Source organism: Galeopterus variegatus, unplaced genomic scaffold, assembly GCF_000696425.1.
Source record: "Galeopterus variegatus unplaced genomic scaffold, G_variegatus-3.0.2 Scaffold11885, whole genome shotgun sequence".
Classification (NCBI taxonomy): domain Eukaryota; kingdom Metazoa; phylum Chordata; class Mammalia; order Dermoptera; family Cynocephalidae; genus Galeopterus; species Galeopterus variegatus.
In genome coordinates, this window is record NW_007737996.1 from 13,511 (window position 1) to 36,987 (window position 23,477).

Genomic DNA, 23,477 nt, shown 5'->3' on the forward strand with positions numbered 1-23,477 from the left:
CTTCAGCTTACTATCATGTGGGGGGAAAAAGGTTTATTTTTATTAGTTTTCTAATTAATCAAAAGAAGTGTGGGAAGTCTAAATTTTTATGTGCAATATCCCAGATTTTGAACATTGGCAGCCAATTGAAGTTTGAGAATACCCAAAAGGAGAGGGGTTTTGAAGCAATATTCTGATTGAAAGGGGGTTTATGTAGCTTGTATATTGTATATACAGCCTGTTAAAAGTTATAGGCCATTGTTTTGGACTAAGTTCCTGCACTAGGCTCCAAAAGACCAGACTGGAAATAAAAATGGAGTCACCCCTGCTAAGTTCCACCTCACCAAATCTAAACTCAGTTGTGGTCTGACCTTATGAAAAATCGGGAGAGAGAGATTATAGCCAATTCCCCCAAACAGGCCAGTTTAAATCTTCAATAGGCATCATAATGAAGTCCCTCTGCCTTAATCCTTACACAAAAAAGAGCCTGAAGTAACCTGATCTTAAATAATCAATTATTTTTCTATTCTTCTCTCTCCCTGTCCCCACCTTACAAAGAAAGTAACTTTGAAACGACCTATCCATTTTTTGTTCTTTGTTTCTGCTTTCTTCAGCCTTTTTTGTCTATAAACCAATCTCCTCTGCATGGCTCATTGGAATATTTATTCTATTTTATGAAATGAATTGTTGCCTGATTCTAGAGTTGCAATAAAGCCAATTGAGATCTTTAGATTAGTTGTAATTTTGTCTTTTGATAAGCCTTTGGGTTTGTAGTCTACATTATAATGTGCACCAGTTGTACTTCCATAAAGAGTGGTCCCGGGGATTTCACAGCAAGTGCAAGTGCACGTGTTGTTAACTTGCATGTGTATTGTTTGGGAATGCAATGGAGGAAAGGTCAATGAATCTGACTGGAGTAAATGCACCCCAAGCCACCCTTTCCTGCCACAACTATTGTAAGTGAATTCTTTTTTTTTTTTTTTTTTTGGTAAACATTGCAATCTAAACAAACCATGAGTATGGGCCTCTAATTTGTGATTTCTGCTCTTAATATTGGAGAACTCATATATTCTTACAGTTTCAAAGATTTCTTAAAAAAAAGATGTAGAGAGCCAAATTCTGGTTCCCTTTCAAGAAGTTTTTATCTTTTTAAGAGCAGCTTAAGTTTACAGAAAAATTAAGCGAAAGTAGAGATTTATATATACCACTCCCACCCATTCTTCTCAGCACCTCTCCCCACCCCCCCACCCCCCGATTCCCTTATTATTAACATCTTGCATTAGTGTGGTACATTTTTACAATTGATCTACCCATATTGTTACATTATTATTAACCAAAGTCTGTAGTTTACATTAGAATTCACTGTTTGTGTTGTACATTCTATGGGTTTGACAAAGGTATAATGGCGTGTATCCACCATTACAGTATCATGAAGAATTATAGTTTCACTGCCCTAAAAATCCTCTGTGCTCCACCTATTCCTCCTTCCCTCCCCCAGCCCCTGGCAACCACTGATCTTTTTACTGTCTGCATAGTTTTTGTCCTTTCCACAATCTCATTATAGTTGGAAGCATACAGTATGTAGTCTTTTCAGACTTTTAATACTCTTTTTCAGTAGATAGAATTTTACTTCACTGTGAAGGATCTGCCTGTAGTTAAATTCCTCCAAAATTCTATTGTTGATGTTGGATGCTTTTAATTTCTTTGACTTGGCAATATGCATTTAAGATTCCTCCATGCCTTTTAATGGCCTGACAGTGCATTTCTTTTTATTGCTGAATAATATTTCATTGTATGGATGTACCATGGTTTGTTTATTTATTCACCTGCTGAAGGACAAACATCTCAGTTATTTTCAAGTTTTGACAATTCTGAATAAAACTTGCTGTAAACATTTATGTGCAGGTTTTCATGTGAACACAATTTTCAACTTTTGGGGTAAACACCAAGGACCATGATTGCTGGATTGCATGAGTACATTTAGTTTTCTAAGAAACTGCCATACTGTTTTCCAAAGTGGTCGTACCTTTTTGCATTCCCACCAACAATAAATGAGAGTTCTTATTGCTTATCGTACTTCTTAAAAATCAGTGCATAAGCTATTTGTCTGTAAAGAAGGACCATTTGTTTGTCACATATGGAGCAAAAGTTCCCTCCCCCCCATCCCCCAGGTCCTGCCTTAGTTTGTTGGTTGTATTTTAATATTCTTTTTCAGTGGATAGAGCTTTTTTTATTTTTTATTTTTGGGGAGGGGGGTAGCTGGCCAGTATGGGGATATGAACCCTTGACCTTGGTGTTACAAGGTGGCTCTCTAACTCAGTAGATAAAGTTTTACTTCACTGTGAAGGATCTGCCTGTAGTTAAATTCCTCCAAAATTCTATTGCTGATGTTGGATGCTTTTAACTCATGATTGTAACAGTAATTAAAAATTATTTTCTAAATTTTAATAAATTCATATGCTGCATTCAACACCACCACATAGAACACAATTCACATTCTGCCATATTTGTTACATAACAGTAAAACCTCTCACTAGTCAATTTTGCGTGCAAGCATAATTTACTTAAGTGTGTAAAACAACTACAAAGACTTTGAGTGTGTTCAGCTGAGTTATTTTTAGGTTCATGCAATATATTTTGTCAATGTAATTTTCAGATTACTTATCTAAACATTCAAAAGAAAGACAATGAAATCTTTAATGTTGTCAGTGCAAGGCTCACTTGTCCCCTCTTTACACCTGTACCTAGGAATTCCCAGACTGTACCGCAGAAGTGAATTAATTTAATTATAGACTCAGGAGCTAGAGGGACTCTCAAGGTGCTTTTTAGTTCAGTGCATAAGCCTGACCCAATTTACGTCACATCTAACACAGGATGCTTGCCCATATCTTCCTGAATTCCAGATATTCTGTGCTTAATGAAGCAGAAAAGTTCCCAGATTTTTCCTTTTCTAATATATTCTTCCTTAGGCCAAACCAAACTTCTTCATGTGGAGTTAGTAAATCATTTCTCTGTGTTCTTTTGTTTTGCAAACACACATGAGGACTTCTCTTAAAATAATCCCTTACACACACATCAATAGGTTCCTTTCTTCCCCCTTGCTTTAGTGTCACTATTCTTTTTTTTTGGCAGCTGGTTGGAATAGGGTATGTCACTGTTTTTAAATATGCCTTTGTGTTTCTGGCTTTTTCTTTTACTCTTGAACCTACATACTTGTACCTTTCTATATAATTCAATTAACACTTACAAAGCACCTACTATGTGCCAAACATTTTGTTAAGATCTGAGAATCCCTTCAAGGAACTATCAAAGACAGGGGTTGACAAACTTTTTCTGTAAAGGACTGAATATTTTAGGCTTTGGGGGCTATACAGTCTCTGTCACAACTACTCAACTCTTCTGTTCTAGTGTGTACACAGCCATAGACAATATGTGAACAAATTGGAGTGGCTGTGTTCCAATAAAACTTTATTTACAGAAGTAGATGGTGAACCCCTGATGGAGGAGATCACTGAGACTTCTAAAACAAACTAGAATATAATGTAAAGAGTGCGCATTAGTATTATAAATGTGGTAAGTGACTGTATTAGCAATATGAACAACTTGCTACTGGAATACAGCATAGGGAGTAATTCATTTTGCCTAGGGGAGCTGAACAAGTTTTCTTGGGCCGGCCCGGTGGCGCACTATGCTAGTGCACTGCTTGGGAAGCGCGGGGGCGCTCCCGCCGAGGTTTCGGATCCCACATACAGACCGGTTCCCACTCACTGGCTGAGCGAGGCGCGGGGGCAACACCGAGGGTTGCGATCCCGTTGCCGGTCCTGGTCCGGTACGGGGGCAACACTATATTGTTATATTTTCAAGGGACTGGTTCCCTGATTGTGAATTAAACCTGGGCCAATGGTGGTGAAAGCACAGAATTTAAGAGCAGGTTGGAGTGCCTGTATTGTTTTACATACCATCAAATAGTCATATCGTTGCAAGATAAAAAAAAAATAAATAAATAAACCTGGGCCATGGTGGTGAAAGCACAGAACTTAAAGAGCAGGTTGGAGTGCCTGTATTGTTTTACATACCATCAAATAGTCATATCGTTGCAAGAATGTTATTTATGAACGATCACATGTAGTTTTTGTTAAAAGGATTTTAAAGTTAAACTATGAAGTATGTAAAAAATAAACATTTTTATTTACTTAATGAATTAGGTAGTTATAATTAGGTATATGTAAACAGAAGTGGACATATTAATACTCTCCAACTTAAGCAGTGATTCACAATTTGGAAAGTTTTATAGCAGGACAAAATTAGTTTGGTTTTGAAAATGCTTAGTATTAAATACTTGTAAATTTCTACCGAGTTACTAATCAAGTAGCCCCCTTTGGGGAAGTCAGAGTTTTTGGAACCTTAGCCTTGTGTTTTTATAAACTCCCCAAAATACTGTAATAATAAGTGGCCTTGTGATGAATAGTGGAATGTTCATAGGTGTTAGAATCAGCTATATCTGGCTTTAGATCCTAGCTCCATTACCTGTTAATTGTGTCTACTTAAGAAGGACAAAATGCAAAATGCAACGGATGCCTTTGTTTTAGAACTGTCAGGATTAGTGAGATGAAACATGTGAAGTACCTAGAGCAATGCTAGGCATTCGGGTATTAGTTTCCTTCCCTTATAAGAACCTATCTAGTTTTTATTACTTCAGAATAACAGATGCCAATTCTCCTATCATTTTCCCATTACCTGTGGTTTATTCATATTACCATGATTATCTTTTACTGTGAAAAATCTATTGCATACTATTTTGGATTAATAAAATTAAAAGATGACTTAACACAAAGATGAGGATATGGTTTTTATACTAATAAAAATGGTAAAGTAATAAAATGGTTTTGCTATTATTGACAGTCATAAATTTTTTTGTTTGTTTGGGTTGGCTGGTACAGGGACCGAACCCTGGACCTTGGTGTTATCAGTACCACACTCTAACCAATGGAGCTAACCAGCCAGCCCCCATAAAATTTTTTTACCATGCCTTGTGTAAAAAATACAACAAACAGTTTAGTTTTTATCATTTGAGTATAGACATTCCTATTAGAAACTTGACATCTTTTAGTCTCAAAATTTACTCTTACTTGGATAGATCACAAGTTTAGCTGAGGATAGTGAACACAGTTATGATAGCTTGGGTGCTAGGTATTATTTCAGATTTCTCATTCACTCATTGGCAGCTGTGTTATTAGCACTGTACTAGGGCTGGAGCTATAATGGTGAAGAAATGTATCAGTTATTTATTGCTGCATAACAAATTGCACCCAAAATCGTAATGACTGAAACATTTGTTATCTCATAGTTTCTGTGGGTTAGATACTTGGGTATGGCTTAGCTAGGCTATTCTAACTTGGGTGGTCTCTTATGAGATTGCTGTTAAGATGTCTGCTGACATCTTTTACAATGTATATGTATATCAAACATCATGTTGTACATCTTGAATGTATATACAATTTTTATTTGTCAATTTTACCTTACTAAAGCTATGGGGGGAAAATGTCTGCTGAATAACAGTCTGCAGTCATCCAAAGGCTTGACTGAGGCTGGAGGATCTACTTTCAAGGTGGCTCAGTGATATGCTTGGTAAGTTGGTGGTGGTGGTTGGCAGGAGGCCTCATTTTTTCTGCATGTGGGCCTCTCCACAGGTTGCTTTAGTACCCTCCTGACATGGTGGTTGGCTTCTCCCAGAGCAATCAGTTAGGAGGAAGATAGGGGAAGGTAGAGAGGTGGAGATGAGGATAGGAGAGGGGGAGGCACAGAAGCTATCTAAAAAGAATACCCTCAAAAGTCACATGCCATCAATTCTATCACATTCTTATAAGTACCATGCGCTAACCGATTGCACCACTGGAGCTCCAATTCTATCACATTCTTTTTGTCAGAAGCAAATCACTAAATCTGGCTCATATGCAGCAGGAGGGGAATTAGACTCTACCTTTTGAAGAAAGTTGTATCAAATAATTCTTGGATATATCATATTTTAAATTCATTACAATAAAACATTTTCCCTTCCTGATATTCAGTTTCATAGGTAACTTGAGACTATAGTTACATTGATAACTAATTCAGTTAAATACCAAAATCCAATGAGAAAGTGTTGCAAAAGCAATATGCGCAAAAGGCATGCTCTTTTTTGACAACGGTGCTCCTAATTTGCGGCATTTTTGAGTTAGATGTCCTACTATCTTCTCAAATTCAAAAGATCTATAACCCTACTCACCAACCACATCCCCAAACCAGTGTTCTAACTTCCTGCTTGTTATTGTTACGGTTTTTCTGCCAGTCACTTTGATTTGAGGCTGAACCATCTTTTAAACACCACACTGTAAGCAGTCCTCTGGAATGGCTCATATCCATCTTTTCAGTTTCTACTTCTTGAGTCCTAATTCTTTCCCCCTCCCAACTGCCCTTTTACCCAGAGGATGAATTCTTATCTCCTCAACTATTTAAGGTTCTGAAATCTGTTCCTAGCTTTACCCTCTAGATTTTTCTTTTTCTTTTTTAAAAAGAAGACCTACTTCATGAGTCCTTCTCACTGAAAATGGAAGGATTCATCCAAAGGGAGATGTTAGTAAATGCTCACAATATATTTCTTTCTTTTTTTTTTTTTGTCTTTTGTCTTTTTTCCGTGTCCGGCAACGGATCACAACCCTCAGTGTTGCCCCTGTGCTGGACTGGGGACCGGTAACGGGACCGCAACCCTCGGTGTTGCTCCCGTGCCTCGCTCAGCCAGTGAGCTGGAACCGGTCTGTATGTGGGATCTGAACCCTCGGGCGGGAGTGCCGCCGCGCTTCCCAAGCGGCGCACTTATCCAGTGCGCCACTGGGCCGGCCCTCACAATATATTTCTGAAGTCTTTTTTTTATGGAATTAAAAAATAAAGTGCTATTATGAGAGCTAAAGGTAGAGAACTTTCTCTTAGACCTAAATGCAGAGAGGGAAAAGATAATATCAGGCTTACTCCATTGTGGAGAAACTACTGGAGGAGAATAGGAAATGAAGAGGAAAGAGACAAGATCTCTTTGGATGAGGCAGAGGGGAGAAGGATTCAAGTTGAAGGATCAACTTTCATTTGACAGAATGAGTGTGAAAGCATGTAAAACAGTGTGAAGCATGAGTAAGGGTAAGAGTGATGATGCTATTATTCCTAGACTGCATAGCATGATTCTTAGTAGGAGAGAGTTTAGTTCTGTACTGTGAGTGGATAATAAAAGATGGAAAACTAATCAGAAAGACTTGGGTTGCCGATATTTCCTTGTGCAGCCTTAGTCAAATTGCTTATGTTCTCTGCATTTTTGTTTCTTAATCTGGGAAAAGAAATGAGTTGGACTAGATTATTTCCAAGGCTAACATATTATACCTTTGGAAAGGAACTTAGATATATTGAAACAATTTGAATTTATTTAGGCTTTTAAAAACAAATTTCCCTCCTATTTTTTGTTTCAAAAAGATGATTCCAAGTTTCTCTAGTGTTTTTAATTTTTAAAAAAGGACAGAGCTAAACATTTATTAAATAACAATCTGCCTATATACATTGTCTTATAATTTCTCCTTGCATAGTTTTGAGTATTATTTTAAGATTGCATCTTTTACACTTGTTCCAGTTGCTTAAAAATATTTTTATGAGGAAGGAGTGTGTTTGTGTACATTTTAAGAAGGCAGTGTACATTAAATTGAGAGAAATTGATAGTCTTAATTTATAGGGAATAAAGGATTTACAAACCATGACTTATTTTAAACTGTAAACTAAAATTATTTTGTAATTAATCTAAATTGACCATGTTAACCAATACTGATTAAAACCTACTTTTATAAAGTTTTTAATCTTCCAAAGTAAACAGGAATAAATTGGGTTTATTGTTTTTCTTGATCTTCCCTGCCATAGTCCTGATGATCTCTTTGGCCTGAAGTGGACCTCATTGTTCTGCTAAAACTTACATTCTTAGCAAGAAGAGTTGCAGGTGAATACAGTCTCCTTAAATGTTTTAATCTTTACCTTTGTAGAAATGTTTGTGTGTTGACCTTGATAATACCCTATAATTCTCTTTATTTTATAGCTAATGTCTATATGGTGCTGACCATGTGCCAAATACTATTCTGAGCTCTTTTATGAGTATTAACACATTTAATTCTCACAACAACCCTGCAACCAATAATTATCCTTCCCCCCTTTTTCCTTTTTTTTTTTTTATTTACAGGTTGTCCTTCTTTGTCGTCGAGGTTCATAGCTAGGTCGTAGAACATGGCTGAGTTCCTCAGATCTGGCCAGCACTGGTGGCTTGTTCCCAGTGATGGGCTCAGAGAGTAGTTTTCTTTCAAGAAGCAGACTTATCAAACACCTATAACAACAGCCATATGTGAAAGTCTTTTCTCTGGGGAAAAACCAGGTTTTATCTGGGTTGTCATAGTGCCTAATACAGAGGTACCCAATGCAGAAACCTGGGGGTCGTCATAGCCGTCTTTCTCCCATTAATTCTTCAAATCTGTTAAGCACTACTGTTATTTCTCCCAACACAGTGTTTCACTTTATCAGTCCCTTCTTCTATGTGCCCATTGTCAGAGTTCAAGTTGTTGTCTCCAGCTTGACCTGTTTAAATGATAGTGCCACACTGTTGTTCTTCATGCCTATTAGATATTACTCCACCAATTATTCGCAAGATAAAGCCTTGAATAGCTTTTTTAAAAATGGCTTTATTAAGATATAATTCTGTTCAGGGAGGTTACATGTTTTCCCTGAGTTCAGCCAGGGACTCGTATCACAGAACATCCCTTTCTGGTTGTTCCTCTGAAGGCACAGCCTTGGACATAGGTATAGTCTTCTGTGGTGGTTTTAGCTGGTTTTACCTGGTTTGTTTCTCTTTGACTATTTTCCCCCTGATCTCCTGTTAAGCTTGTGATGAGTCTGTGTCATCACAGACTGTGTCATATGATAATTAGTTTTATACTCAGCTGTTGCCCTCTGCTAATTCCTAAATGTATTCGTTTCCTAGAGCTGCTGTAACAAATTACCACAAACCAGGTGGCTTGAAAACATCAGAAATTTGTCTCACAGTTCTGAAGGCTACAAGTCCAGAAATTAAGGTGTCGGCAGGGCCACTGTCCCTCTAAAACCTGTAGGGAAGAATCCTTCCTTACCTCTACTGATTTCTGGTGTTTGTTGGCAATTCTTGGCATTCCTTGACTTATAGAAGCATCACTTTTATCTCTGCCTCTGTATTCACATGGCATCTTTCCTCTGTGTGTGCATGTTCAAATTTCCCCCCCTTTTTTATAAGGACATTAGTCATATTGAATTAGGGCCCACTCCGATGACCTTAACTTTCACTGATTACATTTGCAGTAACCCTATTTGCAAATAAGGTCACATTCACAGATTTGGGAGGTGGGATTTTTAGGATTCCAGCTTTTGGAAGGACACAATTCAATCCACAACATTGGTTGACTGCTCTTGTTTTCAGTAATGCTCTGGGGCATATATTGCTCCACAGTCTGATCCAGACAGAGTCTGGCTTCTTGGCAAGAGTAGGATGAGGCTTGCTTAGATCCCCCTCCTAGTACTTTGAACTGTGGATCAGGAGCTGGGGAGTGATGTGAAGCTTGCTCTTCTCCATCTGTCTTTATGTTTGTGTGGAGGGGATAGGAACTGATCTTGTCATCCAGCCCAGTGGATCTAGTAGTTGGAATCAGGAGTGGCAAAACAGCTAGCTGCTATTACCTGCTTGGTCTAGGTCTTCGGCAGCATGGAGCTGTGGGAAGTGATATCTACTGATGTTCACCAGCTTCTGGGTCCACCAGCAATAGCTCTTCCACTCCAGGGATCTGTAGGAGATGAGAAGTGCCACTCAACTAATGAGCCCACTAGAACAGCTCTTCCATGACACAGAGTTGTTTGGGGATGGGTGCAGCCGCTAGCTTGAATGCCATGGCTTCCCACTGTATTACTGAGTTTTTGTAGATTTTGTTGAAAAATTGTTTTGTAATTTGTTGCAAGCCTTTTGGTCAATCTCTAGGGACTGAATCATTGTCTTTACTAATTTTTGCTAGCTTAATAAATGTTGGGGGGGCGGATTTCTCTAAGCTTCTTATACTGCCATTCTAGAAGTCCTGCCCCTTTGAATAGGTTTTACAACATCACCATCAAGGGTAGGGATTGGGATGACATATAACTCTTCAGGGATTTAGGCCATAGGAGAATGACTTCCATTAGTACTGATGTTATTTTTCAACATATTCAACTATTGAGAAGTTTTACAATCCTATGTTGTAAAGATTGAAATTATTTGATAGCCTGCTTTTTGTACCCACACACAAAACACAGAAGAAAAACAAAATAAATGTTTAGAGAAGAATGTTAATTTCAATAAGTAAAGTTACTCTTGAAATATTTAATATTACATTGTATAAGCTAATTCTTCATTTAGCTGGAAGTTTTCATAATGAACTTATAGCACATATTTTTCATGGGTATTTGATGTAAATGTCACCATCTGGGCTGCAACTTTTCTATTTTATTTAGTTAAAGAGCTGGCAAGATTATCTTGAAAACTTTTTTAAAACTCTAAATGTATTTAGGTAAAGTCAGTATTTTTGAAGTTATTGGTTTTATCCAAGGTGAGTACTGTAGTTAGAGATGTCTAAAACTGGAAGCTATTAGAAATCTCTATTATAATTTCTCTCAGACTGAAGTGCTCTATTTTAGACAGAATCACTCTGTGACTTCATCCTTACGAAGAATAACTGCAAGTAAAGCTTTGTAGACTATATTTTTATTATATAGGACAGTAACTACATCTCTGTATATGTTCACTTATTACTAATGCTTTTTTTAGGATTTTAGAGATGGTTTGAATCTTAGATTTATTTAGTTCAACCCCATAGTTTTTATGAAATACTTGAGTCCATAGAGGTTGTTTAACTTTCTAAGCCTTATAATGTGAGGTTGTATAAAGACAAGAACAAAACCATAACACTTCCAAAAATCCATGAAGGAATGTGTAATCTTTTCTTCAGAAAGCTTTAGGAAATATATTTTTCTCTATAATTTAATATTATAATAATTTTATCTAGCATTAATTTGGCATCTATACCAAATAATTTGATTTTAGGCTTAATTAAAATTCTAGATACCTAAGAATTTTGCATTTTTTTCTAGTAGACAAACATTTTCTTGTCTCCTTTCTCAACATTTATGGTTCAATAAAATATAAAATAACTTGTCAATAATTAGTATTAATATAAATATATAAAATCTTACCTGTGCACCTCACATAAAGAATTTTTGAATCAGTGAATTAAATTAATTAACATTAAGATTTATTAGGTCCTAACGCTGTATAGTAAATAGAGAAGCTTCTTGTATTAGTCCATTTTGGGTTGCTATAACAGAATGCCTGACACTGGGTAATTTATAAAGAAAACAATATTTATTGCTTACAGTTTCTGAGGCTGGGAAGTCCAAAGTCCTTTTGGTGGTGGCAACAGTGACCCAGGGATCTCACAATGCAAGATGGTGGAAGCAGAGAGAGAGAGAGAGCAAGACAGACTCTCCTCTTTGTTTAAAGTCCTCAGAACCACGCCCATGACCACCATTTTTAATCCATTCACTACTGCGTGGTCCTACAATCCAATCACCCCTTCAGGGCTCCACCTTTTGATTACCATAATAGGATTTCCCACCCTCTTAACAGTTACAGTGGGAGCTAAGTTTCTAATACATAAAACTTGGGGGACACAATTCGAGCTTCAGTGAGTTTCAGGGGGACATAGTTCAATCCACTACACTTTCTATATATTATTATATTTGATCCTCATAGCCACCTTATGAAGTGGTTTGGACAGTTTTTATTATTTCCATTTTGTGGATGAAGAAACTGAGGTTTGGAGTTTAAGTAACTGCCTAAATTTTATGACCTTAATAATTTACTCCTGTGGTTACCCATTTCTTTGCATGTCGCTGGGTAGTCACACTGGTACTTCCTTCTTCCAGGGAATGCAAAAGTCTTGATGATTTTTATTCTAGAGAATTTAAGAGGAATAATTTGACCAAAGCTAGGTCAGATGGAAGGGAATATAAGTTAAATTTCTCTGAACATCAGGATTACTTTTTTCCCCTTTTAGCAAATTGCTGACTTTCTGTTAGTTGTAGCTCAATGCCACCTTCTCTGTGAAGTCTGCTTTTTTCCGGAGGCTTACTTTTCTGTGCTCTCTCTTAGCACTTTTGTATGTTGCCTCACTTGGTACAAGCACTCATATTATTTGTTTATACCATGATCGATTGTTGAGCTCCTTGAAGGTGTAAATTGTGATATACCACTTCTCCAGGGTCCTAAATGAACCATAGTGGAGCTCAGAAAATGTTTTTAAAATAAGTGGGTGAATGAATGCTGCATACTTGATGTGTGTCTGCAAACCGCATAAGCCAAACAATGTGTACTTCCTGATTCTGGAACAACTGTGCATTGTTAAAGATTTGTTTGACTACTTAGTGTTTGATGTTTGTTGGTTTTTGCTGCGTAAATATTCTGGAGTCTTCAGTTGGTGCGGGACTCGTTTATTCCTGCTCCACCCCGTCACTTATGGTTATTTGGGACCTGGATGAAACAGTTTTATTGTAATGTTGCATTAGTTGAATCTGTGACTTTATTTTTAAATGCTTCAGTCAATAAAAGAGAAGCTTTATTGATGCCTCAGGTCCATGGGGCTTGGGCGGGAGGGTGCCTCGCAGGGAAAGGAGGAGCTGGTTCCGGGAATTATTTAACCTTCCTTTTGGTGAATAGGTTGTTGGTGTGGCCATACTGCTGTGGCAGTTGACAGCATGGAGGTACAGATGACATAACATTTGCAGCAGATCATCTTGTCACACTCGTATTTCTGGGTGAGTTGGCAGAGAGAAGGCTCAGTGAGATGCTGCCTTGCATGCAAAGCACCAAGTGCAGGCGGACTGTTTCTGTATGTTGTAGTCTGAGAGAGTGCAGCCACCCTGGAGCTGTTTGTCCACAAGTATCAGACACTGCTGGTCAGGTGGGATGCCCTCCTTGTCTTGGATTTTGGCTTTGGCATTCTTGGTGGTGTCACTGGGTTCACCCTTTAGGGTGATGGTCTTGCCCATCAAGGTCTTCATAAAGATCTGCATCTCTGCATCCACATAGCTGTCTTCACCAACCTTCTCGGTCACCTCATTGGAGAGAAGGAGTGGAATCTGTAACTTTATTAAAAACAAACAATATTATTCAGGAAATTTAATTTCTTACAAAAATGAAGTTTTGTTGCTTGAGGTCTGTCATATTTGCCCAGATTTGTTTAAAAATAAAAATCTTAGCTAAACTCTTGACTATCCCAGAAGTGAAGGATGACCAAACTTGGGAATTATGAAGGGAGTTTAAAAGGAAGGCATCCAGGAAACTGTGATTAGGGTCTGATTAACCAGTTCATGTGTTTTCTGTGCTTTTCTTCTCCCTTCTGGCAGCCACTTTCTATTTCCCTGTTTATTAGTTGCATTACCAGAGGTAGAATAGGAAATGAGGTTCACATCCTTCAGTTTTGTTACTTGTTAGCAGATTTTTATATTTTAGGTGTGAAGACAAAGTTAGGTTATTTGTGCCACATTCTTATTACTACTACCTATTATCATAGTTAATGATGACATTGTATAAGTGACTAAAATAGCAGGGAAAAAAGTACTTAGGAAAGCTTCCTCAAATTTTCAAGAATTTTTTTACACTTTTCTTTTGGGGAAAAGAATTTAAAAAAAAAAGACGTAAATGGATTCTGATTATTTTCTTTTTCTGTGGTATTTTGTTAAATTGTTATATGATGAATAGTGGAATTGGGCTTAGTTGTGAATTACAGGAAGTGACACATATGATAAAGACTGTGGTTTTATGTCTGTTCAACAAACCACTGTGAAACTGAAATGAAACTATAAATATTTTAACAACACCAATTGTTTTCTGCTATCAACCAGTACTAGTCCTAATGAAAACTAGATTTGCTGATACAAAGTTAATGGGAAGCAGGGCAGTCCTTATTCCTTATTTAGTATCAGGAAAACTTTAGCAGTTTTGAATCTGGTAGGCATACATTAATTTTGGTCACTAAGAATACAATTATTAGATTATTTTACTCTTTCAAGAATTGAAATAGCCACAATAGAGCTATTACTTCCCCTTCCCTTTGGGGCAAGGATTTAGATTTAATAATAAAGTATGTGTTTCATATCGCAAATAGTCATAAGACAATAATATATAGAAAAACTTGTTTGTATAGTGGTGAGAAAAAAAATAATATATTGAGAAGCAAATAAAAGTATTCAATTTATATACTCTTTCCACAATTAATACACTAATCTGATTCTGGGCTGGAGGAGGGAGATGTATTCCCAGATTATTCAGTTGTCAAGAGTATATCATACTTTCAGAAGCTTTTTCTTGAATAGTGGTACTATTGAGATTTTACTGTTAGCATTTGAACACTTTTAGATCCTTTGATATTATACAGAGAACATTAGACCATATTTAATGGGACAGCCTAAATAATTTCCATTTTCTTTTTTTTTTTTTTTCTTGGATTTGAGACTTACAAACTTAGTCTTTGTCCAAAGGAGTCAGAATGTGTACATTTAACTCGTGCTTCCTTATGTAGTTGTGAAAGTCCTCACGAGTATGTTCATTCATTTTGCAGCATGTAAGACTTGAATGTTTAGTTTGTGTGAGATAATGTGCTACTGTGAGAAATATAATAATGAATTTCCAACTTTCCCATATCATTGAGTTTCCAGTTGAGTAGAAGAAAGAGAATTATGAGAATAACTAGGGAGCCCATAATCATGCTCTCATCCTGGCATGATTATTAACACCACCTCCTTTCACTTTCAAATGTCCTGATTTGGATGATGTTATACAGTCACATTATGAATAACTGTATAAATTTCAGGCTGAGTTTAAACATTAGGTTGCTACAAATAAAGCATTATAGAAATTTAGAAGAGGGGGAAATTAATGTGTAGGGGTAGGGAAAGAACAGATATCTTAAACCTGACACTTTTACTGAATTTATGTTCAGGCGTCAAAGTATTGCTATTTTATTCTTGGGAACTCCCATATATAAGAGCAAGAATTTCCTTTCTCATTTTTACTTTATATAAATATATGTTTGTAAACTATAATCTCAAAAAAAAGAAGAAAAGTGCGTTCATTAATTCTCTGGCTTTTCAATATTTTTTTTCTGGGTTTTTGGGACTATCCCTTTGAGCAGCAGCTGCTGAGATTTTTATGTTTTTAAGTTGGTTAGACTGAAAGAGAAAAATTGATGTGTCTCTTTCTTGTTTTTTTTTTTTTTTTTTTGTCCTTTTTGAGACCGGCTGCACCGCGCTCAGCCAGTGAGCACTGTGAGCGCACCGGTCATCCCTATATAGGATCCGAACCTGCTGCGGGAGTGCTGCTGCGCTCCCAGCGCCACACTCTCCCGAGTGCGCCACGGGCTCGGCCCTATACATAGTTTTGACTTCAAAGATTTTTCAAAAGTCTTTTAATGGCACATAAAATTTAATCTGTGATACAGAATCTTATATACCACTACCACTTCCCTCCCACGATCATATCTTCCATTTCACTAATGTGAAACTCTTTAAGTAGCCTTTTAACTAGGAGAAATACTTCCGTAAGCCAATACAATTAAGATTGTTTATTGTACTTACAGCCAGGTTCGTCTGTGGCTGCAGTTAGTGTTGGAGACTGTCAGTCAGGGAGATATTCTAGAATTGCTTTTTCTATTCTTTCAGACCATGAAGGTGTATGACTTCGTTCTCTTTTTCCCTTTGGCAGAGCAAGTGCAACTGCTTAGTGAAGCAGCCATCGTCTCTTCTTTGCCATGTGTGTCAGAGAAATAACAAGTACTGAGTACTTCAGCAAGCGAATATTCTGTAAATCAGTTCATTTTATAGAATTGTTGGATAGGCCTCAGGTAGGAAGATGAGTTGGGGATGGTGCTGAAGGTAGAATCATAGTCCTACCGAAGGAATGATAAATCAGTAATAACTAACATAAGGGGATTTATTCTGGTGAAATAAGTGTTAAGAATTATAAAATGTAAGCCAAAACTCTAGCTTTGTTTCATCTCCATCCTGGGGAAGGCTCAACAAAATTTTACAGACTATGAAACCTTTTAACGGTCAAAGTATTGTAAACCTGCTCATAAGGATCTGACAAAATTTCTGTGCATAAATTAGGAGTTGGTATGATCTAGGAGTTTGTGAAGGTGAAGTTTTTCAGGGTTCTGATTTCATGAAATTTCATTCTAAATTTCTTTTATTCTCAGTTGTAGTATGATAGAAATATGCAGATTTCTTGTTTAACAATAATTACTGCATGTAATAATTGACTCATCTCTTATCACCATAAACAGAACAGTGGTCATAATATAGTTACTAAGGAAATCAGAAGTTTTCTTTTTTGTGATCTGGTATGAAAATTAATGCAACATTTCTGAATAATTTGCTATAATAAAAAAGAAAAATGAGCCATGCCAGTAGTATTGACATGCAGATTTCCTAATTTGTAAAATGAAATATTAGATTAGATAATCTCTGAAAAGTACCTTCTACCTTTGTGTCTTTGAGTCTATAAAATAGACTCCTGTCATTTAACTAAAACGCCTTGGTCTCAGTAATGTTTTTGCACATGCGGTATTTAAACTGGGTACAACACTGTATTTATGACCTTGTCCTCTTCCCCCTGGCTCTTATTTGCTAAAGCAGATGTTGGTTTCTCTTGGGAATATAACAAAATAATTTTATTTCTTTTTTTCTTTTTTGGCAGCTGGCCAGCACGGGGATCCAATCCCTTGACCTTGGCATTGTAACGACACGCTCTAACCAACTGAGCTAACTGGCCAGTCCCTGGATGAACATTTTAGTGTTTAGTTTTATGAAAATTAAGATGAGAATTCATAGACATACGGATTTTATGTTTGATAATGGAAAACTCTAGTTATAGGTAAAAGTTAAATTTTCAGTATTATAGTGAAAACTCGAGACATGGAGCTTCTAACATGAGCATGGCTTCTGTCTCAGAATGGGCATCAAGAAATGTCCATGAAATGAACAGTCAATATACATTTTACCAGGTGTGGTGGGGGGTAAAATCACATTATAATTTGTTTGTAGTGTGCCTTGAATTTGCTAAAAAAAAAACCATTAAAAGTGAATGCAGTGCTTATATTTTGCCAAAGCAAGAAGACAAAAAATAGTAGGCAGAAAATGGGTATGTAGGCAGGCAAAAGGGCAGATTCTCTGCCCAATGGCTCTAAATGAGTTGATGCAAGGAATTTAAATACTAGGTTTTGATGAGAGATTGTTGAATTTCCTCAATGCCGTTGTTTCCATTGGTATGCAAGCTATTCACACACAACAGCTAATTGGAGCCAGTGGCTCATAGGCTTGCCACCATTCACATAAATGCTGGAGGGGTGGCACAGGTGGCTTTATTACTGGCCAGGAAGTCTTGCATCAAGGCTCAGCTGTTGTCATATCTGCAGATTCCTCTGGGTTTTCTCTGGAGAGAATTGCCTTACATGGGACTTTGGTAATCCCTATCACCATCACTGTCTGTGATACTGATGCAATTAGTACTCACCTCCCTTAATATATTTAGCAATCTCAGAGTTCTACTACTCTAGAAAAATGGAGAGATCCCCTATTTGGCAAGAATAAAAATTTATTACAAAGCATCCTGCTTCTGCTTTTAAGTGGTACCTTACAACAGAGCAGCTGATTTTAATCTTAATTGTGCATAAAAACACTCAGGAATCTTGTTAAAAATTTAGGTTCCTGTGGTGCTACCCCATAAATTCTAATGCAGTAGGCATGGGATGAAACAAACACTGTAGAAGCCAGCTTTTCCCCGTTTATTCAGAATGCAGACTGCCTCCTAAAATATTTAGAAGTCAGAAATTATTTTAAAACTAAAGTGTTTATAAACAAATATAAATGAATTTAGTCTGTAAATGTGAGGGTACTTCAAAAAGTTGATGCAAATATTTGTATTATCTTTTAATTCTATTTTTTCCACAAACTTTTTGAACTACCCTTCAGAGCTGAACTTAATACCCTCTTTTTACAGCTCTAAATACCGTACTTTCAATTACATGAGCTCATTAGTCTGCATTAGTACACTTACAGCTTTTAGAAATAGGACTTTGAAAGAGCACTTCCCTTATTTTATTGTGTGAAAGTAAATATTGAAAAATATGGAATCCTTAAAAGTAAATTTACTGTACATTGCTGGTTTGGATACTTTTATCCTGTAGGGGGTAGGTGATATCTGTCTTTAAAACTTTGACATATATAAATTTAAGAGAGGTTAGATAGAATCCTGTGGTCCACATTATACATTGAGTAGTGCACAGATCATAAGGAAGAGAGATTTGGGTGCCTCCTAATTGAGTCATTTGAATTTGGATAAGGCAGAGTGCCTTTCCTGGAGGTGTATAGAGAGAACCCAGATGACCCCTTCATTGTCCAGCAGCTTTATGCATCAGGATTGGACTAGATAAATTCTGAGATAAATTATTTAGGATTCTAAAATGCTCTAAACTTTTCAGTTCTTTTTGTTTACATAGTCACTTCTAAGATCAGACTAAATTAGTATTTGGCTCAAAAAACACATTTGAGGTTACATAGTTTTGCCCAAAGAGCTTGTTTATTCTTCTTCGAAAAGAGTACGTAAGATAAGAAAGGATTTACTATTATTGAAAAAGGTTAGAACGACATTGTTATACCACTTAATTATATTTAATTGTTCCTTTATGATTCTGTAACACCTAGGGAATTTATTCTTATAATTGATATGTTACTTGACCACTCTGTAATGCTGTAAGTACTTACTTGTGATTTTCAAAGTAGAACATATTAATTTTAAATAAATGTTTGGCAGATATTTTTAGACAAGTAGTAATTTTTTTAGATTTAAAAAATCCAGTTTAGGGCCGGCCCGGTGGCGCACTGGAGAGTGCGCCGCTTGGGAGTGCGGCGGCGCTCCCGCCGAGGGTTCGGATCCCATGTGGAGACCGGTCCGCTCACTGGCTGAGCGCAGTGCTGGCGCAACACTGAGGGTTGCGATCCCGTTGCCGGTCCCCGGTACGGGCACAACGCCGAGGGTTGCGATCCCATTACCGGTCAGTAAAAAAGACAAAAAGGGGAAAAAAAAAAAATTCAGTTTATCCGTTGATACTTGGGTATTATACAGAAACATTAAATGTCTTTATGGTTTTATTTTGTTTAAAAAAAAACAGTGCACTTAAAAAGTCCTTTCAGAACCTGTTTTATGATGCATGTTTAAAGGAAAAGTGTTGTCCCTTTAGTTTTTTCTTTTCAAATAATAGTGATAAGACTTCCTAATATTTGTTTATTACTTTATGATGGTCACTGTACTAAGCACTCATTTAATTCTTAACACTGATTTATTATGAAAGAAGTTAACAGTCCCTAAATACCTTTCAATTCACTGTACTGGCTTTTTAAATTAAACTTTTTAATTTCATATAATTGTAGATTCAAATGCAGCCATAAGAAATAATATAGAGATTCTTTGAACCCTTCACTCAGTTTTCTCCAATGGTAGCATCTTGTGTAAGTACAGTATCACAATTGTGACATTGATAAAACCACCAACGTTATTTAGACTTCTCTAATTTCACATGCACTCACTTGTGTGGGTGTGTATTAGTTCTACATAGTTTTATCATGTGTAAATTCATGTAAACACCACCAACAGTCAAGATACAGCATTGTTTCATCATCCCAAGAAATCCTTTGTGATACCGTCTTATAAGCCACACCCATTACATTTTGTCATTTCTAGAATGTTACCTAAATGGAATCCCACAGTACGTAACCTTTTGAGACTGTTGTTTTTCATTCAGCATAATTTCTTTGAAACCCATCTGAGTAGTAGTGTGTATTAATAATTTGTTCCTTCATATTACTGAATAGTATTTCATGTTGTGGATATTCCGCAGTCTGTTTAACCATTCACCTGCTGAAGGACATTTGGGTTGTTTTTAGTTTGGGATTATTTTGAGTAAAACTGCTACAAACATGTGTATATCTGTTTTGTGTAAACATAAGTTTTTATTTATTTGGGGCATATGCTCGAGAGTGCAATGCTGGATCATATGGCAAGTTTATATTTACTTTTATAAAGAAACTTCTGAACTATTTTCTGGAATAGTTGTGCCATTTTACATTCCCACCAGCAATGTGTCAGTGATCCAGTTTCTCTGCATCCTCACCAGCATTTGGCATTGTTGCTCATTTTTCTTTTAGCCATTTCTATAGGTGTGTATTGGTATTGCATTGAACTTCTTTTTATGTTTTTATTTGCCATCTTCAGTAAAATGTCTCCTCATGCTCTTTTGCCCATTTTCTAGTTGTGTTTACTTTTTTATTCTTGAGTTTTGAGAGTTTGGTATATATCCTAGATATAAGACCTTTTCTCAGATAGATGAGTTTTAAATTAAATGTTTTCTTCCAGTCTGTAGCTTGTCTTTCGTTTTCCTAACAGGGTATTTATGCAGAGTAAAAGTTTTGAGTTTTGATGATGATCCACGCTGTATGATTTAAATTCTTTTAAACTTTTTGAAATTTGTTTTATTGTTCAGGATATGTTTTACTTTGGCTCTTAAAAAGAGTGTTCCATATATGTCAGCTATACCCTGATGGTTGATCACTTGTTCAATTCTGTGTCCTTTTGGATTTTCTGACTGGTACTTTTGTCAGTGCTAACTGTTGGGTATTGAAGTTCCCAAATGTAATTGTGGATTTTTTAATTTCTCCTGTCAGTTTTTGCTTGCTGTATTTCGAAGTTTACTGTTTTGGTGAGTACACATTTAGGATTGTTGTGTCTTCCTGATGGTGTGATCCTTTTATCATTATGTGGTGTTCCTGTTTGTCTCTAGTAATTTGCTTTTCTTGAAGTCTATTTTATCCAGTATTAATATAGCTGGTCTTGCTTTTTTAAAAATTAATGTTTGTACGATATATCTTTTTTCATTTGTTAACTTTCAACCTACTTATATGTTACTTTGGATTCTAAAAGTAAATCAAAGCCAAGTTTAGGTCTTAAGTGTTCTCTTGAAGTTGTTTTGAAGTCTTTCAGTTAATGTCAGGGCATACATATGTGAGTAAATGGTATGGATTGCTTTCACAACATAGAAAATGGAATATTAGTACAAAGCAGAGTAGAAATAGAACCTTAATCATTAAGTCAGTCTTTTAGTCATTAAACGAGTGTTTGTTAAATACCTCATAGGTGCCAGGTTTAGGTGCCTGAGATATAGTAATGAACTAAACAGAAAGAAAACAAAACAAAACACTGCAGGCCTGGAGTTTACATTGTAGTGGAGGAAGAAGAAAGTGAACAAATAAACCATATGATATGTTAAAAATGCTTTGGAGCAAAGTCAAGCAGAGAAGGGAGCAGAAATAGGTGCTATCAGTGGTTGGGGGGGAGGGGCGAGGTTGTGATTTCAGATGGGTTGATCAGAGACCTTTCTGATAAAGTAACATTTGAGAAAAGACCTGAAGATGGTGAGGGAGCAAGCTGGAAGAAGAGTGTCTCAGGCAAGAAAGGGCACACTTGACGTATTAGAGGAATCAGTGGGAGACCAGTGTAGTTGAAGAAGAGTGAGCCATGGGAAGAATGGGAATAGGTTAGGTCAGAAAGGAAGCATGTTGAGTCCTGAAGGACATATGTGAGATAGGAAGTCACTGAGGGTTTTGAATAGTGACATGATTTAGCTTACACTTCAAAAGGAGCATTTGGTAACTCGTATACACTTGTCTGATTGCTTAGTAAATGACAGCAGGAAGGTGGGCATTTAATGCAATTGATTTTTTTTTTTTTTTTTTGGCAGCTGCCCAGTATGGAGATCCAAATGCAATTGATTTTTAAATTATTTTTTTAAAAGATGAAGTTTTACTAGATTATTTTAAAGAGCCTTTTCACTTCTAAAGCCCCATGCTTCTTTACCTTATATGAATCTGAAGGAACTGATTTTTAAATTTTATAAGTATGGTAAGTGTCATGGAATAATTACATCCACTAATGCTGTTGTTATATGTTTGGTATATTTAATGCTTTGTTTATTATTTATATCATGCCATTTCTGAAAAGGAAATATATATATGACAGTCATTAAAATAAAGATAAATCACTGAAAAAAATTAAAAATCATATGACCATTAAAATATAAAACCCATATGTAATAAGATTATTTAAAGAAAGAAAAATTAACCAAACCTATGTAACAAAAAGAACAATAGTAGTGACAGAAAACTGGGCTACAGGAATTGTTGCATTTAGACACAAAATTTAGCTTTGAGCTTCCTGGCAACCAGTGGTTTTTTCTTTTTTCTAGTTATGTGTATCTCTGTCTAGGAACTGTGATGTTTTTATTTGAGAAAAGGCATAATGTTTAGTTACTCAGGGAACCACTTCTAGGTACGAACCAAATGTAATTCACTAAAGCTTGAAATCACTTTGATAATTTTAAAGAGACCCAACACTTTATAAAGACTCCTTTGACGCTCTTTAAATGTGATGACAGGTGTACATAGCTGGTAGCTCTGGAAAATACAGCTATACATTTTGTTATACAGGTGATAAAAGCATTTATTTTGAAGCACAGATTTGTGAGAAAGATTAGGAAAAGTATGACACTAGTGATTTATTCCTGTCTGCTCCTCTCCCCCCATCTGCAGGTCCCCATCTATGTGTTGGTGCTGTTTATGAATAGATCATAATTTCAGTCTTAATCTGAAAGAGGTGACAACCCTGGAAAGTTTTCAGAGACTAGTGGCTTTAAAACTGTGTTCCAAGGGGTGTTAGAGGGATACTAGATAGAGTCCTGAGTTTCTAGAGCTTTGAAGAAAGGGTTCTTTTTCCATTTAAGTATTTCTTAACAGCCATACCTAATGCTCACCAAATGTAATATTTGCCTTTGGAAGCTTAAAAGCCCAAGTAAATAAATTACGGGACATTTGAATGACTAGCCCTGGATATTTTCTTTTCTCAGAGAACCTGAATGTTATCAGGCCTAAAAGATTTTGATGTTTCACATCAGCAACCGGGAGGAAGAACCTTAGAGATGTTTTCTGATACAAAAATGACAGCGCCTGCCTACTTAACTCAGTTTTTTCACCTGCAAGTGAAAAAAATTAACCCCCTGTAAACAACCTTTAGCATTCATTTGTTTTGATTAGAGCAGCTATTTATAATCCTGTGTATTATAGTGTTACAGGACGGACTTCTATAGAGAAGTGGTTGGCACTCAGAGGGTTGGAGAGTCAGGTATTTTATTATGCCAGCAGGCCCCAATGAGCTAGCCCTTCAAAACCTGAGCCTTGAGTCCAGGTCTTACAGGGCTTATATAGGTGGACTTTTCCGGGTTCTTTTAAGA

The 23,477-nt window shown here is 36.5% G+C and overlaps 1 pseudogene; it reads right to left on the minus strand.

Moving 5' to 3' along the window:
• Positions 1–12,772: 12,772 nt before the first annotated feature.
• LOC103610844 lies at positions 12,773–13,155 on the minus strand (annotated as a pseudogene).
• Between the last annotated feature and the right edge of the window lie 10,322 nt (positions 13,156–23,477).